Source organism: Manacus vitellinus, unplaced genomic scaffold (genome assembly GCF_001715985.3).
Source record: "Manacus vitellinus isolate BGI_N305 unplaced genomic scaffold, ASM171598v3 scaffold_2_pilon, whole genome shotgun sequence".
In the NCBI taxonomy this organism is placed as follows: Eukaryota; Metazoa; Chordata; class Aves; order Passeriformes; family Pipridae; genus Manacus; species Manacus vitellinus.
In genome coordinates, this window is record NW_021940208.1 from 52,405,277 (window position 1) to 52,414,488 (window position 9,212).

Sequence of the window (9,212 nt, forward strand, 5' to 3'; positions counted from 1 at the left end):
CTCGGACACGGTTGGCCCTCCTGGCTGCCAGGGCACTGCTGACTCATATTCAACTTGCCATCGATCAGTAACCCCAGGTCCCTTTCCATGGCACTGCTTTCCAGTATCTTATTGCCCAGTCTGTATGTACATCCAGGGTTGCTCCATCCCAGGTGCAGAATCCAGCACTTCCCCTTGTTGAACTTCATACGGTTGGTGATTGCCCAATCCTCTAATTTGTCAAAGTCTCTATGCAGGACCTCCCTGCCTTCAAGGGAGTCAACAGCTCCTCCCAATTCTGTGTCCTTGTTGTCTTTCTTTTGCAGCACCAACCCAAAAGACACTGCTATCACATAACTGATGCACAGACCAGGCAGTGACAGAGTACAGGAGAGAAAAACACTAACAGAAGGAGGTGTTGGGGCAGGGAATAGGTGGGGAGCAGGAAAATGCATGAAAAGCAAGGCGTGAAATATAGTGTAGGTCAGCTAAATTCAGGTATGAGCTATGACAGGAATCACATGAAAGCAGTTCTGCATCATCTGCCACTTCTAAAGTGTGCCCCATGAAACTTCAGCTGGAGCACTGAATCAGCATCTTACTGCAGTCAACCACACTGTCTTTCCCACAAAAACTTCTCTCCACCTTCCACTTGAGGGGAAGATAAGAGCTCCGCTGGGTCTTGGGGAACTTGTGGGCCAGGGCAGAAGGATCAGTCTGACCACGATCCCTCATGAACCAGTCTGTTGCTTACAGCAGGGGTCATGGGGTTAGGAGTTGGAACAACTGAGAAGTAAATCTCAGCAAATTTTACTCACTATCCTCCTCTCCAGACTTCTCACAGCTTTTTCCCTCCCAAGCAGAGATTACTTTATCCCATGGCTTCTCAGTAATACCCAATTGGAAGTCAGTCACCTGAAATGGTTGTGCTGTTGTTCCAAGTGCATATGGCAGTCTAGCGTAGGCATCAAGAGCATGGTTCATCAGACCAAGGGTGGACATAAACATCTGAACTAGCTGTCTAGATTCTATTTATCATTTACTGAAACGGATACTTCTACAAAGGAACTCATGACCTTGAATATTGTGTGCAGTTTTGGGCACTGCAATATAAGAAAGGTATTAAGCCATTAGAGAGCATCCAAAGGAGGGCAACAAAGATGGAAGGCCTTGAGGAGAAGCCACCTGAGGAGTGGCTGAGGGCGTCAGTTCAGCCTGGAGAAGAGGAGACTGAGGGAAGACCTCATTGCAGTTACAACTTCCTTGTGAGGGGAAGAGGAGGGGCAGGCACTGATCTCTTCTCTGTGGTGACCAGGGACAGGACCCAAGGGAATGGCCTGAAGTTGTGTCAGAGGAGGTTTAGGTTGAATATTAGAAAAAGGTTCTTCACCCAGGGGGTGGTTGGGCACTGGAACAGGCTCCCCAGGGAAGTGGTCAGAGCACCAAGCCTGATGGAGTTCAAGAAGCATTTGGACAATTCTCTCAGGCACATGGTGTGACTCTTGGGGATGTTCCTGTGCAGGGCCAGGAATTGGACTCAATGATCCTTGTGGGTCCCTTCCAACTTGGTATATTCTGTGATTCTGTGATCTCATGCTAAAGTTGCTTTTTGAAATGAATGGTATGCCAAAAAGGGCCTGTTTCCCCCCATTAATTCTAAAGGGAGTTCAGATGTGCTTCAGACATGATCACAATACTGCAGACACATAAAGTTAATGAGGTGAAGCTCAGTCATTGTTGCCCTGTATAATGAATTGAATAATCCAGAAATAAGAATATCATATTCCAAGATGTGTTGTAGCTGAATTAACACAATCAAAGTTTTACTTAAAAAAGCATTGCATTTCCCACAACATGTTTCAGTTTTCATTTAATCTAGAAAACACTGTAGAATGAAATATTATTTGTAGTATTGCTCTTGAGTGTCCACTTGACAAATCCGGATGTACCACAACCAGAACATGAGATGTTACATAGATTTTATGTGCAGGATTCCTTGAAATTTGTCTTTTGCTAGATGTAGGTGTCAGCTTACTCATTTCTAGGAATTGGCTCCTTGTCAAGAAGAAAGCTTGTAGTCCCTGTAGCCTTTTGCTTTCTCACAGCTTTTTGGGAGCAGCCGGTCTTAGCTTCAGCCTGAGGGAAGAAGCAATCACAGGCAGTGGTGTTCTGGGAGTCTCACACCCTCGTGTTTTTTCTTCACCACGTTAAAAGTGTAAGCATGGCCATATGTGTCATTTCTGAGTTTCCCAGAACAGTACAAATTTACAGAGATACATAAGAAAGGCCTTCAGGCCTGTTAGTACGTGTACTTATCCACACGTACAAAGCCACAAGATTTAACAGGGATGTAAGGAACACCCTTCCTGGATCACCTCAGTGGTCCCTCCAACCAGTATTCTGACTCCAGCAGTGGCAGCAGGATATATTCTTTAGGAGAAGTATGTGAGTGTCACATGAAAGGGGGGTTTCCTCAAACTGTTTGTGTTTGTTTGGTCTGTCAACACCTCAGGAAAACCAAGACCCTTCTGCCCGACTAGTCTGACAGCATCCCATCATGGGGACTCCACTGATCAGTCTGCTGTATTGGAAGGCAGTTGGGCTAACTTGTTTAGGGATACAGGCAGACGATGTATCAGAGCTGAATCCTTTATTACAATTTAGAAAGAGGGACCCCCTCCTGGATCTCCCCACTTTTATCAAGTATGACTGCTGGTACCCTTGAAGGACATATGCTAAGCAGTGTCTGGAGCAACACACTTTATTAATAAACGCACTGATAATAGAAAATTGTAACAGGTTAAGGTTCGAAGATTGCAGTTGATAGTAATTGACTGCAAAACCGAATTTAAAGCAATGTACAAACAAGCTCTAATCACCAATGAAAGCTAGCTTGAGATAATAATTCAGAACACATAGAGTAAGGTTCTTAACCCAATAGGCTTCCCCATGGAGGAGAAGACAGGTTCAACTTGTTAACTGATCCCAAAAGTTGTGATGGAGTCTTCCCTAACTTCTCCCCATTCTTAACTTTTTTACTATTTCTTTACATTTTGTTTAGAGCTTGAGTGACTCTAGTCATACACACTTTTGTTACTGATGGGTATAAAAATTCTCTTGCTTTGCTCTGAAATCACAGAATTACAGAATATTTCAACATTCCACCCAGGAAGTAACAATTGCATTTAACATTATAATATCTGTACTGCTATAACTTTTGTTAGAATTTGAATAAAACTTCGCAGTTTTCTCTGATTTTAGCCCAGTCATCTTCCCACAGCAAGCCTACAATTTTCCACAGTCCATTCCCTCTCACACATCTGCAAAATCAAGTAATTTAATTCATAAGTTGAAATTTGCAATAGTGTGACCTCCTTACCTTTTCTAGCAAACCATGCAGGGATTTTATTAGAGTACTTCTTTTCTTGCTAAATTGAGGCAGTTTACCATGGCTTATAATACAATATTTTGAAAATATTAATACAATAATAATACTACTATATGAGCCCTGGCATACTGATATGGTACTTAAAACACCAGAAGTGTCTAGATATATTTCCCATTACCTGACCTCCAGTCATTCATTACAACCTTGAATACAGAGCATCTGACTCAGCTGCTCTCTCTCTACACCAGGAGAAGCTGCCTGTCTGCTGATGGCTTTTTTTCTCTATTTCCTTAGACACCTGTCAGCACCCACAGCCCTCTTTCTAGCATAGCATCCTTTGGCCTATATTTAGACTTTGAAGAATAAGATGTTCTTAGTCTGCCAGGTATCGGGAAGGCATATTCCACAACAAACAGCATCCTCATTGCATTTTCAAGGATTCATGTTGCTTTGCTTTTCTTGCTGACCCTGTTACATCTTCCATTTGATTTAACTCTCTCTGTTGAAACAAAATAACACCTTGTCAGTAATGGGATTATGATATTAAAAATGTTACACACCATTGTCTTGTTTTTTATAGGTTGCAAGTTTAATGGTGTTCTACATCATGCCCCTCAGGTCTTGGATACTAAAGGATTTTGGTTACTGTGAGGATCTCAGCTTTCACTGCAAAAAGGGGGAATTTCTACCCCTCCTTATCGCAAAGAAAAGCTTGAAAACATTATATCAGCAAAAATAAAAAAATTAAAATCTAGAATCAAAGTACCATAAAAGGCAGAATTTATTTATCATTATACGTGACTTCAGCAAGTGTGGGGGGAAGGGACACTCATTCATTATTTCTGAATGTTTGCAGGGGCAATACTGATGGTGGAGATTTCATCTTTGGGAATGCTTTGCCACTAATGTCTTTACAGTAGTAACAATATAATTCTCTCCTCAGTTTGTGTGAATATGAGTAGCCCTCTGGTCTCATTTATTCCCTCTGCAGATCTGGACCTTGATCTTGCAAGCTATTTATTTTGTACCCATAAAAAGGTGCTGCAGTGAAATGCAGTAGTGGTACGCACAGGTAGGAAGCCCTGACTGTGCAAGATAATAGATCTTGCAGCTAAGCAAACTGAGTGCAAAAATTGGGAGGCATTCAGTTTATCTATATTAAATTTGCCTTTATAGAAATCCCAGTATGTTCAAATCCTGCACTGCTAAAAAAGAAGATAACGTCATACAAAATTCCTGTTCACTAAGTGTCCTTTACTCCAAATGTCAAAGGATGCACCTCTTCTCACGCTCCCTGTTCAGGCGACACACAAACACCAGCATGGAAATAGAGGGATTTTAATGCAAAATCTGAAAGGTACCTTCCTTTCGGTTCCATTAGGTGGAGCTCTCAGACAAGAAGAAATGAATGAAAAAAACAAGGCAGCAGGCACCCTCAGGAATTATTAGTACTGTACTATGCCGGTATTTTTCCCTGCCGAGAGCTCTCTCTTCTTGATAGAATTCATTTGTATCCAAATAGAAAGGTTATTACATACTTTCAAAACTACTATTACTCAGCGACCTGCCTCTACAACTAGGTTTTCATTAGCTTAACACACTACCTAGATCAAGCTGCAAACTTTGGGGATAGCTGAATGCTGCGTCACTAGTCTCAACATAAATAACCAGACCGACAGAGAAATAGTTACGGAACAGAGTAGCAGAGCAGGCAAAGAATTTAAGAGCAATACACAAAAATCAGAAAATTCCAGCAAGAGCTTGACCACTAATGATAAAAGTCCACTAATATTAATGGTACAGGATTCAGCTGAAAAACTGGCCATGCAGACACAAAGGCATAAATCAAATGGAAATGGCAAAATGTTTGCAACCTGATTTTCTGCCACTTTGCCATTCTAGTTTCTACTCTTGTTTTCATCTCATAGTTAACATATACATTCTTACAATGTTTTGGTGTAGCCCTCCCAATTCCTAGACAAGGGAAGGGACAAAGATAACCCTGTGTAAAGTACAGTATGAGCAAAGGACAAAATGCTAGGTACATATTTTCAAGGCTATTGACTCATACCAATTGTTTGTTATGTGCAATAACTTAGAAATGTCAATGTGTTTGCCAAATAAATTCTGTGTTTGGCAAAATGGGAAAAAGTAAAACAATGTTATATAGACTATTATCAGAATTAACAGAAATTTGCAGAGGTTGTCCAGAGATATATGGAAGGAAAGAGTCTGAACTGTTTCCTGTTAGACTCTACACCTTAGTCAAGTGAAATTATTTACTTAATTTAATCAATTCAATTGTGATTAAATCTTGCTAGTTTTATCTTTTATAAAGGCAAACAGGACACTTTTGTAACTGACCATTTCAGTAAAGCTTAGCCCGTCCCCTGAATTTATCCTTGATATAAAAATATGATCATTTAATGACCATTGAGGTGCAATGCTGGAATGTGGTTTGTATTTAGTGTTTGAATATCATGTCTAGTTCCAGATTATTTTGCAACAAAACCTTTTGCAAACATCTGAACAGTCTGAAAGTCTGTTCCATATTCAAACTTTTTAAAACCTGTACTCTCTTGTATCAAATTAAACACCATTTAGCACATTTCACTAAAATAAGTAATACTCAGTGCCTGTGAGACATGAGAGCTAGCAACTTTGTTTCCGTGTTGAAATCAGTTTGCCTTATTATTTGGCAGGCTTTCATTTTACACACTACTCTAGATTTGCTTCACCAATGTAAAAAAGAAGTCTTCTCCTACTAGTACAGACTGCTGCAATGTAAGAAAGGTGTCTTTCCCCAACACCGAAGCTTCATCTCTCACTTCCAGATTCTGCTCTGCACAGTTCCTCAGAGGAATGTTTTGTGACCAGGAATATCTTTTTAGCTTTTAATTTTTCCCATAAGCACCTGCCATTGACATTAGAAAGGTGTCATAGGTCAGATCTGACCTTTCCTTCTCGACACTGACACCATAGAGCGGGATTGTTCTGGTCTCACTGGACAAGGAGCCCTGGTTACAGTGGCTGGAGCTGCAATCTGTATCAGATGCAGAAGGCATAAAAAGGCAAAGCATCAGGAGCACATCTTTTTCACTTTCCCTCATCTGCCTTCAGGATGCCCTTAATGACTACAGCACAGTAGGCAGTTTTCAAGCTCTCCCCTGTGAATCTGCTCCTCTTTCTGATGATAATACAAATCTGTGGTTTGATATTCTCTATCCTCAGTCATTTAAGGCTGCACATAGCCTCTACTCTACTCATCCTGAGACCCTTAAGTCTAGTAGAGGGAGTTCTTATTATTATCCCTATTTTATGTCTTCAGGCTATGTGACTTCTTTAGCGTTATCCACTGAGCCAAGGGCAGAGTAGGAAACTGAACCCAATTCTGATGCATTCCAGCTCTGCCCATTGAACTATACTTGAAGGTAAGGTGACATTACACAAAGAGATGAGCGTAGGTCTGATTTAAACTTTAAGAGAGGGAATGTAGGTTATGGCAGTACTACCCCATTTCCCTAGATACCACAGAGAAGCAAGCAGGAGAAGGGTCAAGACAGTGGAGAGCTGAAGCACTTGGTGCCCCACAGTGAGCCTCTGACAAAGTCCTATAGGCAGAGAACACAGCTGGTAAGATTCACGTGGCTAGGCATGACAGAATCAACATGACCATTTTCCCAGTGTAAAGCAAAAAGTTCTTTCCATATAAGAAATTTTTCCATCAAGAGCTTGTTTTAGGAGATAAGTGTTTTTCTGTGGAAATTTTTCCAGCAGCAAATTCTCTTAACTACGGAGATTTCCACATAGTTAAATTAAAAGTGTCAAGCTATTGTGACTAGATTTGTCAAAATCTCAATGATAAGCTCTGCTGTGCAGCAAACTGTGCTTCTTCCATGAAATGCTGGTGAGGAACGGCAGGATGCTACTTCTTAGGAAGCTGCAGGCATGCAAACCTTCTGGATGTGTCTCCTCAGCTTGCATCTGACCCACACACCCAGAGCTGTGCCACCCTTTTGAAAGGGAGAGCCTGAGCAGACAGTCAGTGCACATGCTCTGGGCTCAGAAGGAAAACACTGTGATCTTGATGAAAAAAATAGCATTCACACAGCCAAAATCCTGATCTGTTACTGATAGTGCTGCAACACTCTCTTTCTTTTCTTCACCTGATATTTGGGCATGGTGCCTTGAAGAAAACATAAATTCACTTCTCTTGACTTCTTTGTCTATTATATTCACTGGAAAAGTGCTCAGTGCTGGTACTGTGTCTCCCAATATGGTTTCTTTTTGAATATCTGTTTCAGAAAACACACCCCTGCTGCAGCACAGTGCAGCCTATAGCAATGAAGAGGAATAATAACAAAATCCTTAAAGACAGATCAGGCATTCTGGCTGCTATACTTGGTTCAAACTTGAATCTGAAAGGCTTCTATAGACCATCAAAAAATATTTTTCCCCAGTCTCACAACAGGTTATTGAATATTAGACATTTCTGCTAGTAATTATATGGGAATAAATTCAATTAGCTGAATACTTCTTAAAACCAAACTTTTATTTGCTCTGAATAAATTTAGTCTCCTATTTAGTAAGTCTCCTCCTAAGTTTCATTAAGATCTCATCCTGCCAATGGCTGTGCATCTGCTAGTAAACAAAGGTGCTTTGTGAGATGCCGTGATAAACAAAGCTTCCCAGTCGAGTTACATGTTTCACTCAGGACTGATCTGTTCAAAACCTGGTAATCCTGCACATTTGTTTAAACGAGTGGTTCTGTCATGACCAGCCCTGACCTACTTTCCCCAATGCCTTATTTGTTGCACACACATTTCAGCTTTCCTCTGACTATCATCCAAACACAGACTGCCTTTTGCTATCTCTTAGTAAAATGCTCAAAACACTGGGGGTCCTGATGAAGGGACACCAACACCACTTTGCTACACAGAAAGTACAATGTATTGTACCCATTCAAACCAGAGATATTAACCTGTTCCTCAAGCAAGCTTGGGATCCATTTCTCTTAGCTGGCCAGTTTGACGTTTTATGGCAGGAAAACAGAGGAGCAAGTCAAATATAAAAAAATTTTACAACTCCTGCAAAAAGAAGTAATCTATAGAAGAAAGATGCAATTAAAGGGTAATAGCATTTACCCATGACCATGTCTAACCTCTCTTTACTATTGGCAAGAGATAGATGGAAGATTAAACTAGTTCACTCCCTCCACAATACATTGTTCTTCATCTTTTAAATGGACACACAACAGAGCCTTCTGTTAGACATATCAATCTCTTTCACATTGCACATGAGCTATCATTTTTTTCAGGACATCTTTCTGCTCTTTAAATGACAGCTTGATTGTTGGAGACAATCTCCATCACAGCAAAACTGTTTATCTAGTGGTTGAGTGAGTGGAGCTATTAGTCCTAAGTCCAGTTGTGTGGTCACTAGCTAGAGAAAATCATTTCAAGTTGAATGGATTCTGTTTTGATGTCCAATATCCAAATCTTTAACTCAAAGAGGGTTCTCTAAAGGTTCATGCAGGAACAGAAAGCTTCTCCCCCAGTTCTTCCACTGAACTCTTCAGTATGATATTGGGCAATTCCTAGATGTTTTCTAAATAGTTCACCTTGAGTTTAGTTTTCAGTAGAGAGTTTTCATTGCAAATGCATAGTACAAAAAAGACAGTTTGTATTTCAATGCAAATAAAAAAAACATAACCCAAGGTATTGGTAGAGTGCTTGTGTAGGAGTGTGTAGGATGAGTTAAGGGAAAGGGAAAGGGAAAGGGAAAGGGAAAGGGAAAGGGAAAGGGAAAGGGAAAGGGAAAAGGAAAGGGAAAGGGAAAAGGAAAG